At 37.7% G+C, this 27,997-nt stretch overlaps 1 protein-coding gene and 1 pseudogene across 1 annotated transcript in view; one reads left to right on the top strand and one right to left on the bottom strand.

Moving 5' to 3' along the window:
* The window catches only part of LOC139670923 (uncharacterized), a 36,089-nt pseudogene extending 11,956 nt beyond the window's left edge, over window positions 1–24,133 (bottom strand).
* Window positions 1–27,997, top strand: part of PIEZO2 (piezo type mechanosensitive ion channel component 2) — a 306,402-nt gene that overhangs the window by 16,954 nt on the left and 261,451 nt on the right. The window lies entirely within an intron of this gene.

The following is a 27,997-nucleotide window of genomic DNA, read 5'->3' as shown; positions in this document are numbered from 1 at the left end:
CTTCTTTGGGCCCTGTGATTCACAGAGGACTCTGGGATGCTCAATTGGCTGCATTTGTGCTGCCATCCTTCCTCCTCACCCCTCCTTGGTATGTGATGTCTCCATGACGAATGGTAGACAGTGAAGTAATGGCTATGACAGTCTAGGACTGGCTTCTCAGAATTTGATCAGACTAGTGGTGTGAGTTGCTATGGAAGGGCTGCCCTTAAAAAGTAAAGTAGACAAACTGTGTGACTCAGATCACTTTGTGCTTCCCATGTTGGGCTGGATGTGATCCCTGAGACATGGACTTGGCACTGCGTGTGGTGGGGTGGCTGTGGGTTTTTCCCCAAGGATGGTGGTCTCTCAGCAGGCTTGGTGTCCTGGGCTGAGCTCTCTGGAGATGGTGTGCATGGTCATTAGCTCAGCAGTGGTGGGAGCTTGCTGTCCTGGAGCAGAGAGCTTCCCCTGGCTCTCCAGCCCTGGGGTCCTTGAGGGCTGGTGGTGCATAGCACAGAGAAACTACCTTCCTACCAGCCCTGGGGGTGTGTTGGATATCAGAAGAACAACAACCCCTTCAGCATTCTCAATGAGGAGAGATCCTGGTTCCACATCCTCTCCATTTCTCTGTCATCACTCACACATGGCAGCTGTTTGAGTTACCATGGTTTGTGTCTTAGGGCATGGTGATGTCCCATTCCTCCATTTTAACTATATTTCACAATGAACCCAAGGTTTCTGGGCACAACTCGCTCTGAATTAGGCAGTCAGCCAGTGTGAAATACATTCTCCTTTTATGAGTCAGCGGCTCTCTGGTTGATTAAAATTATGGTCAATCAACTCAAGTCAGCCAGTAATGGTGTTCAGTGGTTTGCTTGTCCAGAAGGAGTCTGCTCAGTTTTGTCTTATGTTTCTGAATTGGTTGAGGTTTTTTTAAATGCTCTGTAACCACTTTAAAAGAAAAAACAATGTAAAGACTGCATAGAGATACTTTTTGTAAGTTAATTACGTCCTTGTATTTTGCAGAAAATTTGACTTTTCTTGGGAGTATTATTTTAGTCATTTTATGTCTTGCAGGGTTGTGACCTTATTGTACTAGCACAGCAATTAGGTCTTTAAGTTTCTTCTTCCGGGACATGTAAAAATAATTAAGTCGTTCTGTCATACACCAACAAAAAGGACTCATACAAGCATGTCCATTTTGTGTGTCATATCACTGTATTAATTTAAACTTGTTAAAATGCTGCACATGCCTGAAACTGGTTCATAAAGAATTTTTTAAAATTTGGAAATTAGTACATTGACACCTACTTTTTTGTTCAGAGAGATATGTGCTTGTTTCTGAGGTCTTCTGTTTCACTTACAGTCCATATATTTTGCTATTATAAGGATTCTTGTATAATATTTTAAAATAGCAACTTAACTATGTCTTCTTATTTGTAGCTGGTTTTCTTTTCCTTTTTTTTTTATTATGAACATTTTAAAGACAAAACTTAAATATGGATTTCTCTCAGTGATGACAGGAAGGGAGAAAACCTGCATAATTTTTAAACTCGTATTTGTTATGAGTCTGTTTTTGAAAAATGGAACGTGTTTATCTGGACAATTGTGAGATAAACTATTGCAGCTATGGCTGCAATGCTCTTGGGAACTCTTAGCCTTGTCCCTACTGGGAATCTGAGTCTATGCTAGAAATTGCTGTGGGTTTTTTTCCTTCTTTCTTTGTAGCAGTACTCTTTTCTAAGAGTTTTGAATGCTAGTGTAGCCTGATTAGAACTGCTTTTTGTAAATATATTGCTTTGATTTGGTATATGCAGAACCTCAAACTGAATTTACATTTAAGCCAAACTTAGCTTAGCAGAAAAAAAAGAATCATCTTAATTTTTAAAAAGTATTAAATCATGTATCTGATGGAATTTGATTTATCCAGGATATCTGACAGTAGACTTGGTAGGCATTATTCTCTTTTTCTGGTAGAGAGGGCTGCAGCCTGTGAAAGTAAGGAAGAATTTTTCCCCTCTGTGAAGACATGGGGCCAGATGTGGAGGAAAAAGGTACATTTATAGTGAAGTTGGGAGAAAGAATGTGGAAGTGAGTGCTCAAGAGGAGTCACTAAGTAGGGCAGAGACCATTTATTGATTTGGCAGGAAGAAGGAACAAAGCTTTGAAGGGAAGGATTTATGTAAATGGAGTAATGCATCTTTAGATTTGCTTGCTAAGATTGCCTCATAATGAACTGTCTGCAGGGTCAGGGTGCCTCCTGCACTGCTGCATCAATTTTTTGGAGTCTTTCTTCTGAAAAAACTAGGTTTTTATATACAAAACAATAATTATATATGCTGATTGGCATTTGCTTGTGTTTAATACCTGGTTTTGTTCATAGAAACGTGGCATCACCATGTGTTAATGGGTGTGCCTAGAACTGCTCATATGGTTGTGTGCACAAGTGAGAAAATCTCGTCTTTCAAACTTTTGTGGCTATCAGTGGCTTACTGACTAGCCCTGAAAGCTGTATTTACATCTGTTCTTTTGGGATGCAGTTGTCATGTTTCTTTCACCACAAATAAGCTGTAGTCCTGTAAGACTGTCAGAAACTGTTGTTCTTGCTGCTTGTTTTGTCATTAAAATAAAACGCTGGTAGCAACTGAGTGCCCTTGTTTTGGCACTCCAAGGAATACAATATATACTAACAAGAAACAGCTATGAAAAATGCATGAAGTGCCAGGAACTACTGCAAACAAAGGTACTATAAACAGAGCCATGATAAGGTGCTACACTTAGAGAGAGACTTTGAGTGGTAAAACATCAGCCTATCTTATTGCCAAAAAAATGAAAGAAAAAAGAAAAAACAAACTCTTTTTCTCCCCTTCAAGTATCTACATGTGTTCCCTAAAGTCTGTCATCTGTTGTTACAGGTGAGCTTACACATCAGCACTGCACTCAATCTGTAGTTAGTGACAGCCCATCTTTTTCCATTCTCAGGTATATCTGAACTAGATCGGGCATAAAGCTGGTTTCTTTAGGCGGCTTCTTATTCATAAATGTGTTCTGCTTGCACAGACTGAGGCAATATATGATCTCCAGTCAAACATATCAAACTCCACTTTAAAATAAAGCTTTTGTTTGCCCTCCTCTTGAGTTCCTTGAGAATGCTTTTCCAGACCTTCCAGGAAGGGTAAAATCCTGTTCACTCACAATGAAAATTCCTTCATAGCCAACTTCTGCCATTTTATTGTAGTGCAAAACCCCTAATATTTTGTCATAAATAGCTTTTATTCCCTGTTCACTCTTGGCTTTGCTTTCCTGCCTGTTACATGTTTACAGACACCTGATGTTTTCTCTGTCTTTTGTTTGAATAAACAATTTGAACTTTAGGTATTTTTCTAATTATCTGCCTTGCTTAAGATTGAGGAAGGGTAAGTGAAACTTGTACACTGCTGTCTAGATGAGACTTTACCAGTGACTGATGTGATTCCTGTGCCAGTGAAGTTGTCTTTTGTTGCACACACTCTTCCAGTGTAGCTATGTTGTACTGTTTTGTTTTTTTTTTATCTGCTAGGGGAGCAAACACTTTTTTACAGCCACTCAGCCACATTTACCGCTGCTTGTTTGGTTGGTATTTTGTATCCATTCTTTTTTGGTGTTACTAAATGTTTTTTGGTGTTACTAAATGTAATGCCATTCCTGTTCTTTCAGTCCTCAGGATCATGTAGTTCTGGGAGACTGGTTTTGTGTTGACTGTAGCTCTCAGATCTGTATTATTAGCAAGCTTCATTATCACTCATATTTTAATTGCCATGTCAACTTAAAAAATAGTAGGGCCCATGCCAAGACTTGTCCTTGAGGATCTCTGCTGGTGACCTTTCTGCAGATGGAAAGTATTTCCAGCATTACTCAGATCACTTCTGTAGCCACTTCCATTTCATAATTTTAATCTGTGCTTTAATTCATTTCCCATGTAATATATGATCAGCTACTTTATAAAGCTGAAATAAAAAGAAACACTGCAATTGTTTAGGCTGGTTAAGAACTGTATTATGTAGGTCTGATTTTGGTAAACCTGAGTTTTATACCTTTCCATGTCTGTTTTTCTTCCCTTAGAAGCTGCTTGTAAGACTTCATATAGAAACCACAAAAGGTTGACAATATTGCTCTTGTTATTCTTTTGCCTATATATTTGCTCTTTTCTTCTTACGCTATCTTTACTTATTGAAGAGCTGATTAGAAGCTTTTCCTACTAAATGAGCTTTATTCGTTAGTCCTCCCAGTATCAAGGCTAAACATTATTTTATGTTTTAGTTTAAACAGGTTAAACATCTTAAATTTTCCCCAGCCCTCATGAACATGGAGGGGGTAGTTGCTGCTTTTTGGTTTGGATTATTTTTTCTTTTGTGGCAAATAAAGATTTTCATTGGGGATTTTTATGTAGTCAATGGGTTAAGCTAATTCAGCCCTGTCTCCCCTTTCTGGTCAGAGGGGCTTTTAATCAGACTTAAATTATCATGGTGCCAGTAAAAATACTGGTAAAATACATTGCTGCAGAGTGGCTGAAGAACAGCAAGGCATCACCAAGTAGGGCCATCAGATGTGCATTACATTATGTAAGCTATTTTACTTGATGTCATTGCTAACCTGCTGAATTGTGTGACTGGCATGTTCCCATTTCCTCCAGGCGTAACCAAAACAAAAGTGGCACTAACATGTGTGCCTTGATGTACTGAGAGCTTGCTCTACCATTTAAAAGTAGTAGAAAGTGCTGACAGATGGCCTGAATGAATTACCTCATATAACCACCTGAAAAGAAAACCTTCCCAGCCACATTAACAATTCAAGAAATAGATGAGAAAAAGTCATCATCCAGACTAATTATTTCTTTTTTGTGCAGAGGAGGCAGGATTTCCCTCCTGCAATGAGGGACGGAGGGGGTCCTTTACTCTTACGTGTTTCTCTGTGGAGATTGTCTGATTGCTTCAAGGTCAACCGCAAGAGTTACTAGAAAGGACAAGTACTTGCTCTCCCTTTTGTTCTGCTTGGGTGGCCATGGTGCCTTTTTATAGCATGTCCAGGCCTCAAGAGCCAGAGGTAATAGCTGACCACCAAAACGTTGATTCTGCTTTGTGCTAACTTCACTGTATTGATTATCATTCAGGAGCAGAAAAGAAAAATTGACTTGAAAAGTCCATTAGCCTTCTGAGTTCCCCTATGTGCGCATATATATATATATATATATATAAATTTATATCATACATATTTTACATACATTGGACATTATACATACAAATATATTAGATATATGTATGTATATAGTGCAAAGGCAACACATTGGTGGGAGGAAAGCTCCATCCTTTTTACTTTGGGGAGGAGTGTTAACATAGAAGAGATGCTACCATATGATGTTAATTATTCTTAAATACTTTTTTTCCTATGAATTTCCAATATTGATAATATTTTTCTTTTATTTTTTTCTTTGGTGAAGATGAACAAATAGAAAGGATTTTTTTCTTGTTCCATATTTTAGTGCTATTTCTGTCTAGTGTGTTTGTTTATCTAAGATTGGGTACGTATGCAGGAAGTAAGTCTTTATGACATTAATATAATTTTTATATACTTTTACAGAAGAAAGCAAGCAGAAGAGAGTGAAGTTGTATTTGCAAGAAAATGTTATAAACCCAGAATTTTTTTAAGACTTTAAACAAGTGTTCATCTGTTATATTCACAGAGCAGAACTGTCATTAAATAAGGCTTCCTAAATACTCCTTCCTTTAGTTGAAACCTCCTGAATACAGACACTCTTAGCTAAGCAGTGCTAAAACAGAATTGATATTAGTTTGGGCTCAATTTTCCATGGAAATTTGCATCCAGGCTCATGATTCTTCTTAATTAACCCCCCCTTTTTATTATCTGTATTTAAAGACTATGTAAACTTTATACTCATATGAAACGGTTAAACATATTTTCCAATCTTAGATAAAATTTCCTATTATTTTCAGCTCTCTGCTTGTGTCCTGGTTCAGCAACTGGGACCACTGTGTGGGTGTGACCAAAGGTGTATGTTCTTCACCCTCTGTATATTCTCTCATGAACTGTTAACAATGGATCATTTGCAGTAGCTGCCCAGGGCACACCCAACCCCTCTGGCTGTGAGCTGGGTGTTAATGAAGCCTGTCAGATAAGAGCTGTGATAACTCCCTTCCAGCGAGTCATTAGCAAATCCACACCCAGTCTGAGGGGAGTGTCTGCTAATGAGCCAGCAACAATTTCAAAATAGCCCATGACTCACAGAGTCAGATCACCCATTGTGTGACTCCCCACACTGAGGGAGGTACTGGGTGCTCCCACCTGGACCTGAGGGTATGTAATCTTGGGGTTTGGGGACTTCTGGGACCATTCGCCGGATCTGGAAGAGACCACCACTCTTGACCAGACTGTGACTGTCATCTGCACCAACAGGTTTCTAATTTTTCACTCAGGAGAATCACGTGGGCTCAGCACAGGGGCTAGCAATACTCATTGTGTTTGTACCCCAGGGTGCTGGGTTATGCTTCTGGGTTTTGTGGGTTAAAATCAGTTTGTCTTTGTGCCATTGCATTTATTGTAATATTTTTATTAAATTGTAACTGACTTATAATCTCTTTTGTGTGGGGTTCATTTCTCCTGCTTGTTTACCTTTAAACCAGCACAGCTTGAAAATACAGAATGAACATAGAAAGAATACATTACCTGAGTATTTGGAGGGGAGCAGGGTATGTGGAGGAGACTGCAGTGCAAAGTCGAATTGCCATCAGTTTATTTTCAATGCATAATTTGAAGGTGTGGGTAATCTAGTCATTTTTCCAAACTAGTTCCCACCTGTTTATGTGGTTCTCTGTGGGCCTATGATTGTAACCCTTATACTGCATGATGCAATGAAGGCAATTTAAAATGAAATGTTAAAAAGAATATAATCCTATTATCAAATATTGTGGACTGTTATGTTCAATTTATTTCATTCTATCAGTAAGGCCAGGGTACTGAGAGTAATGTTCTTTGAGCTAAGATTTTGCTACTGTCTTAGCTTTTTAGAAATCTTCTGCTTATTTTACAAAATCTTTGTTGACCCTGAGTTAGTACTTAGACTATTCTTGTTGTGGTGGATCCTGTTCTTTAACAGGATTGTGCATCACAAGCTTTTTACCTAAATTGTCTCTATTGTGATCTTTTCTCATTTTACCCAACTTCTATCCATCCTACCAAGAAAACCCCAAATCCAAAATAGAATTGAAGTTTAGCCCTTAAACACACTAGCAAAGGCCATCTGGCAAATTTGTATCGGAGGGAGATGTTGAGGCAAGAATTCCTGTTATCAGAAGTGAAAATAAAATTTCTGAATATCCTCACAGGACATTTCTTATCTCCTTCCACCTTCCCTATTTGTAAACATGTACCAATGTGCAATAAGGTAAAAACCTAGTCTTCTAATTCTTTTACAATTTGAATTTACTTGTTTTTATGAGGCCTGGAGGTCAGGAAATGCAGCCTGTTAAGAATAGAGGAAAGGTGCAATATTTCTATTAGAAATGGGCCAACAAATAAATATTAACAAGTAAGGTAAACTTCTAGGTTTGTATTCTTTAATAAACAATAAGAATTCAAAGGCAAAAACTAATATCCAAAGCAAGGAGCTCTAAGGTTATAGTTAAGTTGCCTAATGCCAAAGCACAGGTCAAAGAACATCCTTATGGATAAGAGATTAAATGCAAAAAGCTTGCATGTATTAGGAGTTGAGTAAATGGATTAAGTATCAACAGATGTTAGTTTAATTACAAGCAGGCTCCACTTGTGACTGAAATGATGTGTTTGCTGCATTACAGAACGAGGCAATGGCCTGTGCTTCAGCTGTCTTACAGTATATCAGTAACACATTCCTGATTGACAGGGATAATTTGATAGCAAAGGCCTCTCCCCTCCTCATGGACCTTTCCTCTTTCATCTTGCTGTTCACAAGTTGCTGCTTCCCATCTTCAGACAGCAAGAGGATGTTGAAGTGAGGTCTGTCCGCTGACTCTAAGCTTAGTGGTGAACTTTGCAAAGCAAAATTGTTGTCTTCCCTCTGCTCCCTTTTATATCTTCACTGAATCCCCAAATTATTCTGTAAAACTTTCATTTGAAATTAAAAGGGTTATTTTTTTTCAGTGCAAGTCTATTAGAGGGTTAGGTTTAATCTCTTCCAAAGAAGGTTCGTCTACTTCTTTATATTACAGGTAGTTATTAATGATTCACTATTCTATGTCTTTGGGCAGATTATTGCTTCATGTGAGGTAAGGCCATGAAATACTGACTAAAAATGCAATGGTTTTGTCTAATGGAATTAATTCCAGATTTAAGCTATCAGAAAGAACATGAAAAATAGTTTCAAATAAAACATAATAGTAACTCTAGGAATTAGCTAGAATATCACCTGTTTAACTTGGAAACAGTGGAATGAATTATTTACAATATGTAGCATGCAAATAATCTGTAAGTTTAAACTATAAACATAATATATAGTTTTATGAACAGGTGAAAATAAGGCACTTTCATCTGTTGTCTTATGTATCGATTGGAATAGATCCTTATTAGAGTGTTTCTTTGTGTTAAGGTATTTAGAAAACTGAGGAAAACTGTCATTATGGAACAGAAGTTGTCTATCCCAAGTTTACAAAATTATGTAAATCTGAAATAGGACTTTTATGAGTTGAAATTACGTATTGATGGCATTTATAATTCATCATTGACCTTCCTTTCTCAGGTTACTTTTTATTTATTGCATTGTCTACCAGTAAATCTCCCATGTATATCAGTAGTTTCTGATGTCATGATCATCAAGAGTCACTAAGCTTCTATAGATTTTATACTTACTAAGAGCTTCTTTTCATTTGAGACATGAGCATAGTACTGTAGAGATTTCACCAACCCTTCCACTTCATGCAGACCTGTACAATTAATCAGAGCATATTTATATTCACAAGAGTAACCAAAAAGAAACATTGTAATTGAAATATCATCCATTTTAAAAAACAGCTATCCTGGAGGTGCCTGACAGTGAATATCTGTTACAGTATTTCTTGTGAAAACTATCAAAAGTATTTTGAAAAATATCCACTGAAGCAAAACGCCACAATGAATTGCAATAATGATTATTATTAAAAAGGTAGATTTGGGGCAGAGAAAGACTTATATGTTGGCATTTGCAAACCTTTTTAAGTGTTAGCATGGGAACAAATGAGATTTGAAATGTAGTTCTGATTGTTTCAGTATTCTTTTCAAAATCTGTTTTACATCATATTCATTTTAATATTGGCTGTGTTAGTGCATCTGAAGATTTTCAGTCATAACGGTGAACCTTTTATTTTTAACTCAAATTACAGATAAAGAAAAATATAATTAATGTTTGTGTCTCGATGTTTATCTTTCATCCATCTGATACAAACCAGAGTATAATTTATTAGTAATAACTGCTTATCTCCATTACAGTTCTAGCTTTTTGTTATATTATATTTTCAGATCAGGTTTCTCAGAGTTCATTTAAGTATTCATTAGGAAATGCTAACACAAAGTAATATTTGAACTCTTTTAATGGTGAGCATCTCGTTGTGAACATTTGAATTGTGGAAAGCCACAAATGAACTGTGCAGATACTGAAGATGCAGACCATTTGCAGCATATGCACACACTGAGGTGCTGGTATGGTTGAGGAGCTTAGATTTTGGGGTGGTAGAGCTGTGAGAGTTTACCACCACCTGACTTAAACTAATGCTTCTCATGTATCCATATTACAGATATTAAGGTGTATTTTTTTTCCTTTTCATGTGTCTTGGGTTCTTTTGCCTCACTGAGTAGAATTATCAGGTTTCCTTGATAGGTACAAAAGAAGACCATGAGCAGCTATGGAATCCAGAGAAAGCAGAGACGAGGTGGTGAGGGTGGGTGAAGGGAAACAGAGTAGGCGGAAGAGGATGGAACACAGGCTAGTCTGATTCCAGTTTAGATTTTGGATCTGCCTGTGACCCGGTGGTTCCCAGTATCTGAGAAGATCTATTTTTTCCATATAAAAATGAAAGCAAAACTCAATGTCAGGGAAACTTTGAAACCTTGTGTTCTATAAATATAAAGGTAGTGTCTGTATATCACTCGTGAAAGCATTTACTGTGGCCTTTGCAAGATTTTTGAAATTTTAAAGTAGTCCTGGCTGTGAATTTGCTGACTGCCAGGCCATAGATGCGTGTTGTTTAAGTCCAAAATACTGCAGAAAAAATGAAAATCTTTTCTACTGAAGGCAGTGTTATTTACACTACTGCTGAGCAGGAAGAACGTTGCAAGACCTTTTTACTTTGTGTCTTTCAACCTGCACCTGTTCACGGAGAGTTACAATTTTTGGAAGATTTGGGAACTTCCTGACCATTGTAAAAGTTTACAGACTTGTCTATATCTGGTATTTAATTTTAGTGTAGGAGACTTGAGTTTTGAAAGGTTTATGTGAAAAATGCAATCATGATGATCTTTTCTTAAGGGTGCTCTTCTGCCAGGTATCATTTCATTTTCATCCACACATCTACTTCTTTACTGGGGAGATAGGTGGAAGTGGCAGGGTGTCTAGGTTTGAGGGAAAAAAAAACCAAAATGTTTACCCACAAGCGGGGGAGGGGGCCTTCTCCACAATAATCACGCCACTCTTTATCAAATTTAAGAAAAAAAAAGGAATTTTAATAGAAGAAGGATAACTGTTCTTAACTGCTATATGTAAACAGACTAGTGCAAACCACTTCCCCAACACCACAAGAGAAAGAAAAAACCCAAACAACAACAAAACCCAGCAGGTTTTCCTCCAGGAGGAAAGTTATACTCAAGCAGTGTCAAATGTCACAGTCCGGCTGGCTGCGGAGTGAGTTCCCAGTAGTTCCCAGTCCCTCTCCAGCGAGACAGATGAGTGGTGAGCTCTCAGATGAACTCTGTGTCTCTTGTCCCAGATGAAGGAAAAAGAAAGCTGAAAGTGGGGAACCACCACGTGTCCTGCAAAAGCAGCTGCAAACCTCTCTCTCTCCCAGGTCACTGCCCCAGCCGGGGCGGGCAGGCTGTGACGGTGCAGGCGGTGGTCAGTGCAGGCGGTGGTCAGGCTGGAACAGAGGCCGGGATCCCAGATGCAGGAACCGGAAGAAACAGCCACGGCGAGGAGAAAAGCAGCAGCTCAGCCAGAAGCCCCAGCAGAGCCACTTCTCTCCTCGACAGCCACAGCTCCTGCCTTCCACCGAGCAAGAAGAGAAAAATGTCCCCAAAAAAACAAAAGAGACAAACCTGCTCCCATCCAAGTGATCAGTAGTTAACTACTTCTTTTGTTAACTGCTGGCATGGGCAGTTAGTGGCAGGGGAGAGAATTTACATAATAATCCCAAACTACAACACAGGGGTAGCAGTCCTAACTCTTCCAGTGAGACCTGGAGAGATGGATGTGGTATAACCTCCCACAGGTAAAGGCTTTAATGCTTAGCGCAGTTGTAGTGATGCCATGAGAGACCCCAGCAAAGAAGGACTCTGAGCCAAGTTAGTGTGGGATAAGATAAAAAGTGAAAGTCCTTTAATATCAGGCCTGGGCCCCACAGAAATACATATTGATGCATGTCCCAAACACTGATTTCTATGGTTTTTATAATACTGTCTACCCAGTTCCCAGTTCACACATCTCTCAGTCCAGCCCCATCCTGCCCCTGGGCACACCTCCTCAGGATTTGAGTTAGGGGTCACTGGGACCCTCTCTTCATCGTTTTCCTCAGCACACATAGGGTTTGGAGGTTTTCCAGCCTTCTTAGACCCAAGGTTGTTGGCTCATGTTTGTTTCATTCTGCAGGCTTTTGTCATATTCTTCAGCTTTCTACCTTGGAAACAAGACTAAACAACTAAAAGGATTTGAGCTACTGATATGTGGCAGAAGTTGGCTTGTATAAACATTGAACTTAAACTGTTAGAAATATTAGCACACTAAATCTACATTTTACTACAGTTACAAGTACTTCTAAAATCTATAAAAATGAAAAAAAATCAAAAAATCACCCACCCCCCCCCCCACCCCCCCCCCCCCCTTCCCCCACAGCATCAGTATTCATCTGGTCTTTGTATAGCTTCTTAGTTTCTGTTTCCTTTCCCTGGTGCCTAGGGGTGATGGGTACCAGTAAAGCTGGAGTAGCTTTTGTCTGGGGAGAGGGGAGCAGGAATGAGGAAGAGCAGCATTATTTGAAGAGAGGGATTGGTTTAGGTTTTGCATTAATTGTGCCAAATGAGAAGGCAGTGTTTGAAGTATTACATAGTTCAGAAGTGTAAATTTGTAAGATACTGCAATAAGATCACCCAGATTACAGAGTTGCTTCTTAACTCACGTGGTAAGTATTTTATGATGCAGGTATTGAATGAAATATATCTCCTAAACTGTTTTGGCTCATGTATTAGTTGCTAGTCTGTTTTCATACTTTCTCTATGGAGACACAAATGTCATAAACTCAAAAAGTACAAGATAGGTATTTGCAGATGGCTATGGCATTGGGATAGATGTTCCCAATGAGCATTTTCTGAATGACCACAAATCTACGTTTTTCAGAGAAGAGCACAAAGATGCTTTTCTTGTCCATTTCTCATCCCTGCACACTGTGATAAAGAGGTTATTTCTCTTCTTTCTCTGAGTTCTGGTTGAAGGGCAAGAAAATGTCTGTCTAGCACATAACAGTTCAGCAAGATTTCACAGTTATCAGTGGTTCTGGTGACAATGTGCTTTGATGATTCATGAAGAGTTGCAGTAGGTCCAAAAAGCTGCAAGCACTTGTACCATAGTGGTAGCAAAACTAGCTAGATATTTTCTGGATTGCCTATTCTTACTAACAAGCAGAGACAATAAAGAAATTTAACTTCCTCTCCCCCACCCCTCCATATTCTTGTTCAAATGTTAGCTAGAACTGTAGCTGTTCCTGCCGCTAAAAGCTTGTAACTGGATTCATTGCAGGGGAAACCAGTGAAGTCTGGACTAGCCAAATATACTGGAATGGTTATTAGTTGGGCAAATAGGAAGAACAACTTGATTAGACTAATTTGTTGTGATACTGAGGGCATGATGAGCAAGATGACTAGAGTTAAAACCTAGTGATGGGAAAGAGGATGACAATTTTTTTTGTTAGGTACTTTGATGTTAAAGAAAATTTTTTTTTTGTGGAGTGAAAACCTGAGACAGTGAAGAAGAGAAGGTGGGAGTGGGTACAAGAGTTGTGAGTGATGAGAAGGAGGTAAGGAATCGATAAGGAACATGGGGTGTGAAAGCTTTGGCTTAAGAGGGTCATGGCCTCAGGCAGCTTGCATTAGAGGAAGACTCAGCTCATGCAGAAAAGGGATAAGTAAGGACGTAATTTTGGTGGCTTGGAATTTACAGCCTTGATCATAGAAACATTAAGGTTGGAAAAGACCTTCATGATTATAAAGTCCAACCATTAACCAAGGACTGCCAATCTAGTGGGTAGCATGCCTGTCTGTGGTGGGGGTTTGCAACTAGATGATCTTTAAAGTCTCTTCAACCCAAGCCACTAAACCATGTCCCTAAGTGCCACATGTACACCTCTTCTGACTATATGCAGGGATGGCGACTCCACTGCTTCCCTGGACAGCCTGTTACAATGCTTGTCCAGCATGTTGGTGAAGAAGCTTATTCCCTCCAGCCTGTCCTCCCCTGGTGCACCTTGAGGCTGTGTATCCTCTTGTCCTGTCACTAGTTGCCTGGGAAAAGAGGTCAACCTCTACCCAGTTACAACCTCCTTTCGAGTAGTTGTAGAGGTTGATAAGGTCTCCCTGAAGCCTCCTGTTCTCAGAGTAAACACCCAGCTCTCTCAGCTGTTCCTCTTAAGACTTGTGCTCCAGACCCTATTGTTCCTCTACAGACTAACTTAGTACATAAACATAGGTTTTCTGGTGTGTTGTTGTCATTGGGGTGTTTTTTGCAGTTTTTTGACTTTTGGATTGATTATTTCAATGGGACTTGGAAAACAACTAAATTTGACAAATCAGTTATCAGAAATTCAGGCATCCATCTTCTTGAAAGTCTCTAGTCTTGGAGATTAGGCCACAGAGGTGTGCTGGTTCCCACACTAGCTCATAGATGACCAGAAATGTCTCTTAATAGCTTCTGCTGTACAGCTTGATAGGACAGTATCTCACTGGAGCCATTATGGCTAATGTGTAACATCTTTTGGGTAGCATTGATAGCATTAGGAATTCTTGTTTCACTGTAGACTTCGAATTGAACTAATGCTTTTAAGGGGATCATGATTTTTTCTGAGATAAGAAAGTTTCATTGTGATGAATTTTATTTTGATCAGTATTTTTCCAGGGTTTTTTTATTCTTTTGTTGGTGGTTTTTGTTTTTGTTTTTTTCTTTTCCTCTTAGCAAAACTAACATGATGGATTGAGATTCTGTTACATATGAATTTTCTGTTTTGGTGGGATTTGGGTTTTTTTTAGCATTTGCCATCTTCTGTAATTTTCAGAAAAGAGATCTCATCTTGAGGAGTGTGAAGAATTAGAGTTGTCAGATTAGATTATTGTAAATATCTTAAAATTACTTAGCTTATGTTTTAGCCAGCTATAACAGAAACAATTGTCTGCAACTGTGACTCAAAAATATTCTTAATACTTTATACTGATTATTGTGCAAAATAAATTACCTTGCATGCATGCCTATTTTAGAGACAAAAATGAGTAAATAATAGTCAGTGTTAATGTTTTCTTAACTTCTCTCAGTCAAAATATGTCTTATTCTCATAGTATCACTTGTGTGATAATGTTTTTTATAGGATATGGTAGCCCTGGAAAGTTTCCTGTCAAGATGGATGTGATATGGAAAGAGGTCTCAGATCATGATATTCTTTCTTGGGGTCTTAAAATTACCTTTCACTTCCAAATACAGCTAAATTTTGATGCTACAAGATTCAATTAGAGCAATTTGTGCTGTTTTCTGTATTTTTTTCAAATTCTGTTTCACATTAGCTTGCTTGTGGATGGTGGTCAACATTCTTGGTATTTCCTGTCTTGCTTATGATCATCCTTTTAAGCTGTTTATGAAGAAATTAGAAATCTCATAAATAAGCACATGATAGATAGTATTTTATTTTTGTAATACGCTAAACGTGCTTTTTTCCCTGCCTAATATTTTACAATATTATTCTGGACAAAAGTCTGTTCAAGTCTTTTAGCCATGTTGAACTCTGGACAAGAGGAGAAAGTGATTATTTCTTTTCTTTTTTCCCTTAATTCTTGAAGAAAATTCTGCCTTTCAGAACAATGTGAAAATCAATTAATGAAGAAACCAGATACCTATGAAGTTGTTAAGATTGAATCTTTAGTCTTTTTTGAACCATATGTGAAGACAGTAGATGATTTAATGATCCTGCTGTAAAGGAATACGCAATCTAGATTGAATTTGAGGCTTGGGTTGGAGATACTTGATTGTAATTAATATAAATGTGATCATTTATTGATATGCTGTATATATTTGTTTTAAGTGTTAGAATGTTAGAGATGTCTTTTACTTGAGGAGTTCAGTTAAATTGTTGTTAACTTCCAGAGACATAAACAGAACTCCTTTTTGTTTTTCTGTTAAAATATCTTTAAAAAAATGCTTTAAATTTAACCACTTTCAGGGACTGGTTAAATCTGCTCTCTCTGTGCAAAATTTTAAAATTTGTTGCTTGGTTGCCATCAGCCAGTTGACAGGTGATTTTTTTTTTTACTGAAGTTTTCATTTAGCTGAAAGCAGTAAAACTCATTTTTAAATAATGAATTGGAAAGTGCCAGTGTACTCATGGAAAGTGGCATTGGCTTCCCAGCTACAGAAAGCAACTGTGTTGACACTGTGTTGGTGTCCCAGGGTCCCTGAGCTTCTTCAGGTTCATTATTTTTTCCTATCAGTTCTGGAGCTGCCCTTGAGTTACTCAGGAGATATGTGAGTTAATGAAGCCACAGGCTGGTCAGGACTAACCTTTTCTGTGGAAATGGAGTAGGGAAGAAGGTAACATGCAGAAGCTGGGAATGTTTGTGGCTCATGAGGTAGCTGAAGTCATGGTGGTGTGAAGGCGAGGGTAGGTGGGTTTTCCTGGTTGATGGTTTGGTTTTTTGTTTGTTTTGTTTTGTTTGTCTTTTCCCCCCTGAAATATCAGCAAAAACTTGAATTCAGTTATGATGTCTGTGAATTTGATTTACACTGATGTACAGAATGAACTAAGAGCTTTGACAGCAGAGGATGCTGTGAAACTGATGAATGAGAATAGAAAGCTGAAAAGTTGTCTGTAAGAGAAATTGTCAAATTGATAGAGAGAGAACTTCCATTAGATTTTGTGAAAACTGACTGAATAGTCACTCTCAGTGGTTTAAAAAGTGTTAATGAAGAAAAACTTTATAGGCATAAGAGGAAGTAGAAAATGCAGGAAATATAGTAAAAGAATAATAATAGTAAAGGAGACTAATATGGAGACTTTCATCTGGCAGTGTACTTAGAAATTGTATTTTCATTAAAAGAGTTATGAAGCAATACTAATCATAGGTTTTAATGCTGCTTCTGCCAAAGACAGAATGTGATATTAAATTCTAATGTGCAGGTGCAGATTCTTGTCTATTTTAATGTCCACAGATGGATCCAGATATTGATCTAAAGACACATTCCTTGTTAGTATTTCTCTTAGCAGCATGTTTCTGTTCAGTAAACCAAATCCCAGATGAGTATTGATGCATATATTCGTTGCACTAATCATACAAATTAAAGATGAGTCCAAACAGAAATTGTGTCTGAGAAATGTGTCTCTGCACAGTGGTGTTTAGGCACTAGAACTTGTGATTTGCTGTATCTTTCTAATAGCTTAAATGGAAATCCTGGTTTTCAGAGAGTTCAATGTCCTTATGTTCACTTTGAAGACTTAGCTCTAATTCTAGCCTAGAATTCTAATTAAATAAATGTATTTATTTTTTTAAATATATATTCTCATGGGGAGTTGAAGTTTTCAGCCTGTCAGAAAGCAGGATTGCTATTTGCATTCAAGGCAGAGTGAGGAGGTGATGTTTTCCTTTAGGAGAGCATCACTACAGAGTTAATACAGATTCTAAGGCAATAATAGCCATTTCTTGATTCTAAAATAATTTGTTACATTGAGTTGGATTTTCTGTGTGCCTTTTTCTTTCCTTCCTCTCTTTATTTTGAGACAAAACTAGAAGAAATAGGAGCTGGTTGCATAATATCTATGACATCATGTTATTTGGTGTTTTGCCATTGAGTTTTTACACCCTGGAGGGATTAAACTGTCTGTCATTGTGTGGTCTTACATTCTGCACTATGAATTAGTGTAACTTGCTATGTCTTTGCTTTTTTAGATAACCCCAGATTCAGAAGTCAGAGATAGAGAAGACCTGTAGGATCACCCTAGAAAAACAAAGTTTTTCTCTTCAGCTGAGCTAGTTAGGAAATTTTCTAAACCAAATTATTCTTTTTTTTGTTTTTCTGATTTTTTGCTGATTAATTAAAACAGATACTACTTCTACAAAAATGACCTTCAATTCTTTACGCTTCCAATGAAGTTCAGGTACCTGAACAAACCGGAAAGTAAACCTTCTTTTCATTTAGTTTACCAGTCTACCTCTTCAGCAACTGCGTTTTGCAGACTACTCTGGGTAAAAGACCTTTGGGTTCTTTACTCAGCTTTAGTTTCTCACTCCTCAGTCGATCCTGATTTGGGTGCTGTGGCTAAACCTGAAGCCTAAGTTGTGCTCAAAACCTTAATTTAGACCTGAAGCTTTCTATAACAGTTGATTTTATTTGACAGTAGAGCTGTTTCACATTTCTGTAGGATTTTATACAAAATGGTAAATCATATGTTGCCACAGAATTTCTACTCACCTGCTGAAATGCAATTTCTCGGTTCCTGAACAGCGGTTCAGTAGTAGCACAGTTTGTATTAGTTTTGAGGGTGGGGTTGCTGATGAAGGGAAAAATAAATTACTATTCCTTCAATTCAGATAAAGTCAGTTCACTTAGTAATCCAATGTTTAAAGCCTTCCCTTTTCCTGTTTGGTGTGCTCTGCCTTTCAGATATCTTTTTATAGAATCATTGGCTTTAATTTAGTCAAACCATTAATCTCTCTTAATCTTGACAGAGACAGTTAACTTCACTCTCCAGAAATACACTCTGTAAACTACCTCCAGTGTTCTGTTACTACTTTAGCAGTCCAAAACTAAATGGTTATATCCTGACTCAATGGTACAGGAGATTTATACACAGGGCTATTGGAGTCTCTTTAACAGAATGCCAACCTACTTGCATAAAACATGATTTAAATGTAAATAACATGATGGAAAAGATTACACAGACCATGTCACAAGTTTGTATTATGTAGTACTGATGAATAAACAGTATAAATATTTCAGAAGAATTCTTCTGAGGTTTTTTTATGGCTTTGGGATTTCAGAACGCTTATAAAGGTTTGTTGAGCACCGTGAGATCATGATGCTTGGTGTATCTGTGCAGAGAAAATCAGTGGTTGAAGGTCAGTATTTTTCTGGAGAACAAACTGACAGGAGTAATAGCTGCGATTGCCTTGGAACTACAGTAGTTTGTGTAAGAATAAGGTACAACCAGATGTTTAGCAATATAGAAAGCTTGCTTCTACGCAAAATTTATAGTGTTTATGTGTAATTATGTTACAAAGATTAGAATTTTTCATAAGGTGGGGGTAGGAAAGGGACATGCTTTTGATCTTCAGATATTGAGATCACTGACATTTACCTTAGGGGTAAAATATGCTTGAAATGTTGTGTAAGTCTAGCTACTCTTAATTATTGATTCAGCCTGATGTCTGTTTACATGAGCCATCTAGGCATGTTGTAAGACTACTTAAATACACTGATGCAAGAGTGTCCTGATTCTGGCTGAGATATAGATAGTTTTCTTATTAGGATCTGGTACAGTGCTGTGTTTTGGATTTAGTATGAGAGTAATGCTGATAATACAGTTTTGGTTCTAGTGCTCATTTGAAAACCAGATATTTTCAATGTCTCACGTTCTGCCAGTGAGGAGGTGCACAAGAAGCTGGAGAGAAACATGGCCAGAGCATGTTCCAGGTGTCCGAAACTGGCCAAAGGGATATTCCATACCACAAAATGTCATTTTCAGTCTATAAACTGGGGGGAGTTGACCAAGAGCCACCAGTCACCACTTGGAGATGGGATGGGTATTGGGCAGTTGGTGTTGAACAACTGTATGGTCCATCTCTTGTTGTTTTTGTTTTGTTTTGTTTTTGTTGTTGTTTTCTGGGGGGGGGGGGGTTGTTGTTTTTTTTTTTAAATTTTATTACTTTCCCTCTTTTTTCTAGTATTGTTATTGTTACCACTACTACTATATTTTACTTCATGTTAGTTATTAAACTGTTCTAATCTTAGCCCACAGGTTTTACCTTTTCTTCCTACTCTTCTCTCCATGTCACAAGGGTGGGTTGGGGAGCGTGAGCAAGAGTCTGCGTGGTACTTAGTTGCTGTCTGAGGTTAAATCATGACAAAGGGTCTGGTTGATTTAGTCTGGTGTGTGTGTGTAAGCAGATCTACATGTATCACTGTATTTTTTTTTATATTTTATTAGAGGGATATTCTTTGGGGTTTGCTTCCTTGGTGATGCTGCTGGTTGTGTTTCAGGAACAAATGGGTAAAAAAAAATATTCCAGTGATGCCAAAGGGGTTTTTGTTCTGATTTTCACATTTTGTAGATTTTAGGAACACAGTAGTTGTAGATTTTTAGAGGGTTAATATTTCTAACAGTTTAAGTTTAATGCCTTTCTATCACTACCCCTGTCCCAGAACAGGGAGCTCAAATTCCTTTAGTTAATTAATCTTGTTTAGAATCCTTTCCAAGGTAAAGAGCTGAAGGATATCAGAAGGCCTACAGAATGAGACATAAACATAGGTCAGAGTGACCCAAAAGCCAGAACTGGATGAACCTTTGTGTGCCTGAGGAAGAAGAGTTGATGAAGACAGAGGGTCTTGACGACCCCAGACCCAATTCCAGGGGTTGGTCCAGGGGTGGGACCGGGGCTGGGACCGGGGCTGGACTGAGAAATGTGTAAAGCAATGATTGGAGAGATCTTATTATAAAAGCCATGGAAACAAGAACTGGGGTACATGCATGTCATCCTGTATTCCTGTGGGCTGTAGGCCCTGTGATATTAAAGGACCTTTACTTTTTATCTTACCCTACACTAACGTGGCTCAAAGTCCTGTTTTTGGGGGGAAGGGTCATTCACGGCATCACCAGGAATAGCTAGAGTGCAGCATTCAGAATTGATTTCTGCTTATTATAACCTTGATGGTCTGCATCTGAACATCCCTCTCCCTTCTCCAAACAAAACAAACGAAACAAAAAACCACCCTAAATTTTTGCTTTAGTTTCTTCCTAAACCAGTAATTTGCTTCTTCAAAGTCCCATGAGATATCTCAGTCGTACAAACTCTTGGGTCCCTAAATCTTCCTTCAACTGTGAAATGGCATACAATAAATCTCCTATTTTTGGTAGTGTATATTTACACCTAGCTAAGTTGGCATGATGGTGTTTCTGCTGAGGTATTTCATGCCACCATGCCTGAGGGCAGAGTCTGCCTCAGGCATGGAGGAGAGAAATATGCACTTCTCTTCTGTATCCAAAAGAGGAAAAATAGTAGTATAAAAGTTGCTACTTCCTGATGAGCAGGATTTTACCATGTGTGACTCTGAGGGTTTGTAGAGAAACTTATCAAATGAAACATGTTAAGAAGAATACTTAGAGCATTTTTTAAAACTATCTTGTCTCTGTAAGTATTCAAAAGAATTATCTTTTTGTTGTTGTTCCTGAGGGGATTCATAATAGGGACAAAGAGGTTAGTTCAAGAACACTGGAATAGTGCCAGGGTTGTAGCGCTACTTAAATGTTTTGTTATCCTTGTTTTGGTGCTGTACTCTTAGCAGACCTTATGTTTCATATTGAAATAATCCTGGGCTAGAGTTTTGTTCTTTCTCCATTTGCACTAGAAGATGGTCAACTTTCAGATGAACAGATCTGAATTCGAGAAATGGGGTTGAATCTGTTTAAATCTGTATAAATCCAACAAAAAGAGAAGAATTTGACTTTGTTGTACTTTGGTGAATGGACATTTGCCCAGGTTAAAGGCTTTAGGATTTGGCTCAATGTTTATTTTAAATCCTCATTTCCCAGACATAAACTGTTCTTCTAATAGAAGCATCCAGATATTTGAGAATATGCTGCAATTGTATTTTTGTGTGCTCCGGATGTGCTTTGACTAAAAAGAAATAGCAGATGTTTGAACCATGAAGTGTACTTTCCTCAGGCAAACCTTTCCCATGTTGCAGTAACATGATTTGCCTACCTGGTGGACAGGCTTGTTATTGTTTTGAGGGGGATTTTTTAATTCCCCTCCAACCTCATACAAGTTTTACTACAGTGATAAAACATTAAAGATACAGGCTCTATATTTTTGCCCTGTTTTGAAGCTAAATTTGGTAATCAAATAAAAAATGTAGGATTGGATGCAGGCAAGAATAACTTTTGATACTGAGCTAAGGGAAAACTGACTTAAAACTAGAGATGTATTTTAATTGCTGTGTCTGTGTTGGTCTGCCATTTTGAGTACCACGTGTAGCTTCTGCAGTCTTGGTTATGGGTGGTTTTCACTAAAGTAAGAAGTGCAGATGGCCAACGTGGAATGTTTGGGTACTATTAGCATCCAGGTTTAACCAAGATTAAGGATTTTTCTGAATCCAGAAGTTCTGATCTTGAAAGAGGCATTGATTTAGAGCTCATATATTAATTTTTGGTCTATAACGTCTTTTTTTTTCCTAAAGCATAAAAAATGCAAAATCTTAGATGTTGAATTTGGAGGGAAGTGATGTTTCCTCACTCACAGCATCTGAAGCTAATTTGAAATCTACTGATTCTGCTGCCTGCAAATAAACTGAAAGTCTGATTCAACATCTGGGTAGGTATTATTTTTGGACATCCTGTGGATGACTTGAAAAAAAATGGAGTGGAGGACCCACTTTTCTTTCTTCCTTTGCACAGGATTTCTGGAGGAGAATGGAAGCTTTCTTCTGAAATGTCAAATTTATTATGCAGAGATCTCACAAAAAAGGGTGGGGGTCAGATTCAAATTACCAGCTTTTCCTAACCACAAAACAGGATGTGTTCCCCTCTTCCCACTCCAGCACTCCATGTAATAATCAAACCATTCATACTTCTTTCAATCTGCATTTTAATACTTTCCTTTTTTTAAGCTCTTCAAATATTTCTTAGCTGAAAGCTGATAAATGGCTTTTGGCTTACCTGGTTGACATTCATCTTCAGGAAAGTGATTGCATTTTTGGCAGGAGAGATGAGCTAAATTAATAAAAATATATAAATTGAATTAGTAGCCCATCTCATGCATAATTACAAGTATTTCATGTGTGCTTTTCTAAATCTGGAGTTAAACTCAAGGTTTGTATGGGCAAGAACCATCAGCTGCTTCACTATCTGTCCTCTGTATCACCATCAAAGGCAGCCTTGTTTGGCTGTACAATGCAGGCAGAGCAGTTCACACACCACTTCAGAGGTCAGAAGTATTCTTACCAAGCTCAATTTAAATTGTCTTTCGGACACAAAAATAACATTTCTTCTTCTTTGGGATATGTTGGAATACAAATTTCAGTTTTCAGATGAAACCATTCAGTATTCGTCTCTTTCTGGAATTGCTTTTTTATTCCATGCACTTTTGGCTAAAAGAGACAAATGGACCACTAGATTGTTTGCTGATTGAGAGTGTGGGAAAATGACATTCACAACATTATCTTGCCATTCCAATAAATGGATCTGAACTAAAAATTTGTTTCCTTTTAAAAATTACACCTACAAACAAGACTGTATTACCAGTCATTTTGAGCTGGTCACATTTTTTACATCGAATATTGTTTGTTAATGGTCATGTAGTATAGTGCAAAAATATTTTTAAAGGACAGGTTTCTAGTTGGTCATTCCTGTTTTCAGAAGGCGTGTGGTATGACAGATTTTGAGTCACTGGTTGATCAGGTTACAGTGGTTTATGAGCAAGAAATGTATTTTTTCTAAGGCACAAGCAAGTTGAGCTACTGGATTGTAGATACTGCTAAAGTCTGTGAATTCATCTGCCCTTACTGGAACAGTCCTGGGAAAGAGGACAGAGATGCTTGTGTAAGGAGTGCAGGATCGGGTTATTACTGTGCTGAGTTAGATGAGTCTCTTGGAGTTCCTGCTCTTTCCTTGTAAATTCAGGTAAACCAAGCATCAAATTTTGTGTTATTACCCAGTGGAGGTGATGATTAGCTTGTTTCAGATCATTGTATAGTGTTGGAATTTTATCCTTTAAATTGGAACTGGTTTTTTTTTTCAAATTGCTGAGAATTTGAGAGAAGAGACTAAGGTGAAGTGAAGGAAGAGACTTTGATGACTCTACTAATTTAGAGAAACTAAAAAAGCACCTAATGGTTTGGAATGAGGCATGACTTTACTTCATCTATCTCTACTCATCTTCCATTAAAGGTTGACATATTAGTTTAGTGATACCAGCATTTCAAAATTAAACCAACCTATTGGCTTAAAACATAAGACCATCAGTAAAGCAGATGTGCTGTTTCTCAAGTGGATGTTATCTTGCAATTTTCTTTTCCTTGAGTGCCAGAAATTGATGAGTTTAATCCTAATGCAGAAATAAACATAGGTTTTACAGAAGGTAGGGTTGAGAATTCTAAGGCATTGATACTAAATTTAAGATTTTATGTAGGTCTACTTTTAACAAATATGTTCTCAGAAATATTTTTCTATTTGAAAGAAACGATCTGTGGTTACAGGGCCATCCCCTTTTAAGATCCCATGTTAGGCTGCTAATGAACACATTTGGAGGCAGGTAAGGAGCTTTGAGACTGTCATCTTGGAGGATGGAAATACTGTTAACCTCCTGTGCTGGGGCTACATCCCTGAACTGGTGCTTATCCCTTTACCACCTCCATTTTCTCCAAAGGTGTGATTGTATTTAGCATATGTTCATCTTTTCCTGAGAGGTGTTCAGTGGTCAGCATAGTACGTTGTGACAAATGTAGTTAGAACTAGTGACTCAATCCATGATGTTTTCAAACAGAAATGACACAAATAGCATGGGGAAAACTACAGGAAAAGCAGTGTGAATATGACTAGGAGAGTAATTTTGCCACTGGGTTTTCTTCTTTCTTTGTGTGAATAAAAGAACATACTGATTTCAGAGTGAAGTCTTTCTTATATGTACATCTGCCACCACTCGGGAAGAGAGGCATTATCTTTTTGTGGGTGGTTGTGTTATTTGAACTGCAGGTTTAGGTTTGGGAATTTGGAGGTCACTTTGCTACAGAGCTGTCATGTAAACATAGTAAAGTCAAGTAATTTTCTGTGGTTTGGTTTCTTACCTGTATAAATTAGGTAAGGATACTTCCTTTTTTTCCACTTTAAATAGTCTTTTGTATTGAACTTGTCTGCTCTTTAATGTGCTTGGGTAGTCTGGGACCAGTGAAGGCATACTCTATTATTTATTGAAGAGCGATGTTTTTGCGAGTAGACTGTGATGTCCTAAACAAAGGAGAAATGCTTGTAGTTGTGCTGACAGTCTGTCCCTTGTTATGTAATCACACTCATTCCAGCTTGTTCTAGCATATGCTAGTAGCAGGGTCCTAATTGTTTATGCTAGCAATTGATACATGATGTGAATTTTGCTGCTAATATATGTTTATTCTGATCAAAGATCTGAGAAGGCAGCTTTGGCATTTGTTTGTTTTTAAAGGGTGTGTTTTCTTACAGCTATAATGAAATAACTTGGAAGTTTTAGATTTAAAAATTTTAGTTCTCAAAATTGTTCAGTGACAAAAAGCAAGAAAATGGTGGGAACATTGAATATTCAAAATATGCTATAATTACCCACTGAAGCACTTTGTAAGTGGATAGCTGATTGTGAGCAGGGAGGGAATCTTCTATGAATGGATTAAGCAGGAAAAAGTTTACCTTTCAAGCAGCATTCTTCCCTGATTTCAAACTGGAAGTCAGTTTTCATTTTGCTTGGTTTAAAAAAAATGAACCAACAAACCACAACTAATTTATTTCTATAAATCCTTTTTATGGTTAATATTATTATTACTCCTACTTTTAGGGAGATGTTTCTCTTGCCTCTGTGGTAAACAAACCTTCCAATAACACATTAGCAGAGCATCATTACTCAGATAGGTACCTCTCAAACTTGTAAGTGGCTCCTGTTTTCCTTTCTGCAGCTTCATCTTCCTAGCTGCATCACTTAAGACCATGTGCAAAGGATGAAATTAGTTATTTTTTTAGTGTGACAAGTGAGAATACTCCTGACAAACTGACTGGGTGTTGTACATGGGTCTAGCTGTTTATGAAGAGAGTCCTCTCTGTTTGAACAAACCCCAACATTTTATTTATTCTGGCACATTTCTTTTCTGGATTTATAAACTTCATCCAAGACTAATTCTGGTCAGTTTGCTCATAAAGACCACTTTGAAATTCATGTTTGTGTTCTCAAATGGTATAAATATTTTTGTCAGTCTACAGACAAAAATCCTTTTTAACCAGATAAAAATTTGTACTAATGCAAGTGCTCATAAATAAAGTTGCAAGGATTATGTAAGTTTTTATTGCTGCTATCTTCACTGTATGTTGAACCCTTATCAGTAAGGGATCATTGATTTCCTTGCAAGGATTGTGAAGAAAAGCACTTTTTTTTTTTTTACTTGAAAGACAGTGTGGATTTTGTATCTTTCTTAAATTTTTGGGATTTGTTTAAATCTAATTTAATGTGGCCTTCACTTAGTTTTAATCCTCCAGGATGTATACTTTGGCTCTTTCTCAAGAACAAATCTTCTGAGATTCTCAGCAGACTCATTTCATCAAATATGAGATTCTTGCTCAATTAAAGAGATGCTGTGTTTCTGATTTGTTTGGGTTTTGTTTTAGTTTGTTTTTTTAAGTAAGAAAAGTACACTATTGCATTATTTTGAATGAAGATTTATGTTGCGACACGTAACTTTGCTATACCCATTTTCATGTGTTCAGAACATGCCTACTGATGATAAATTTTTGTTCTCTGTCTTCCCCTGCAACAAACTATTCTTTACTTTGTGATTGCTATGTTGAGAGCTCTAGAAGTTCTGTAATGGTGAACTCGGGACCCTAATGTGGTTGCTTTACTTTACCCTGGTGGGATACCATAATATCATAATATCATTTGGTATCTCCAGGACAGTGGCTTGGCTCCAAAACAATAGTCAGACTTGATATTGGGCCTAGATATAAACAGATTAGAGTTACTAACTGCTTGGAAAATTTTCTTCAAGTTAAGCTTCTTAACTTCCCACATTTTAATATTCTTGGGCAAAGACACAATGGTTTGTTTTACAAACATGAAAGAGGTATTAAATAATTTTGAATTTCCAGTCTTGCTCTTAAAATCTGGCCAAGAGCTTATCAGAATTCTGGGGGTGTTTCTGCAAATCATTTTCTAGGGGAAGAAGATGTTGTTGCAGGTGCTGTGTCATAGAAAACTGATATGTGGAAGAAGGTCTCCCACAAGCACAAGAGATTTGGCAACCTGAAAGGAGTACCACAGATTGCAACTCTTTGAGTGTAGAGGAAGTGTCTTGAATGGTATGCACATAAACATGTAGAGTTAACATATGTGCCTTGTGCTTTCTGGGGAATGTTTCTCCTCGCAATAAATGCACAGTTAAGACGTTTTTTTCTTGAATGGCTGTATGGAATCTGCTTTGCTGTGTGAAAACCAGACAAGGCCATGGCTCTGTTTCAGTGGTAGGATTTCTGATGTTTTTCATTCAATGCTAGGCAAGTGTTATATTTGGAACCCATAGTAAAATGCATCTGTCCCAGAAAGACTGTCTTGCAGAGACTATTGTCATGTGCTTGTCAAGTTTCTTTGGCAGTCAGATGGGTTTAAGTACCGCTTCTGCAGAAAATGCAATTTTAATGATGATATCAGATTTACCATTGTAAATATGTCTCCTGATATCTCCCTGGGTTCTGTGATTCTTTGGGTTCATCAGGATCCTTTCCTGGCTCCTAGTTAGAAGTAGTTTGTATGCCAGTTCATGGCATTCCTAAGGAGATTCCTGTAGTAGATTGAAACTTCTTTGCAATAAGAGAATGTTGCCTAGTGAATTTTAAGGAGAGAAAGAAATGCACAGTTCTTCAAACAAAAAGAGGTTTATTATTTTGTTCAAGAAACATCAGTTTGGTATAGGGACATTGCAAGAATGAGTGGCTTTATCTGCTTTATAAACTAGATGATATCCTGGAGTACCTATTTTTAAAAATTCTGTTTCCTTTGGTAAACACTGTAGCTTTGTAGCACTGTGTGAAATGCTCCTTCATCACCCAGATTTATAGCTTGTAGTTGCAACCCTCTGGGTCCTTTTTTTCAGTGAAGGACTAAGAAAGGAAGTTTATCCTTTACTGGAATAAATAATGGCAGTGTTTCAAACTGCATTCATATTTGTAACGTCACTAATGACACTCATGTTTTCCATTGTTAACACCTCTCTGATGTTTAATCATGCTTATATTCCTCAGAGGTGTTTGTCTGGGTTAGTTTTTTAGCGTGTCCTTCATCTGACTCAGGTTTTTTAGGACTGATGTCAGTGTAAGCAATAGCAGGGAAAAAAATTGTCTTGATTCTTTCTGCATCTCATGTCAATTGACTTATAGTGATTTATATGTTTTAAAAGATGATGAGTGTGGATGGTGGAGGGGGGGGAAGAGAACATACGCTGAAATTCACAATTCTAGTTGCTGGAAACATCTAACTGAAATTCCTGGCATCTGATAGCTTCTTAGCAGCTGTAAATGAAGGTCTCAGTCCCTTTGTGCTCATGGAGATCTCTCTGTCACAC

The sequence above is a fragment of the Pithys albifrons genome, chromosome 4 (genome assembly GCF_047495875.1).
Source record: "Pithys albifrons albifrons isolate INPA30051 chromosome 4, PitAlb_v1, whole genome shotgun sequence".
Classification (NCBI taxonomy): Eukaryota; Metazoa; Chordata; class Aves; order Passeriformes; family Thamnophilidae; genus Pithys; species Pithys albifrons.
This window is presented reverse-complemented; position numbering and strand designations above follow the sequence as displayed.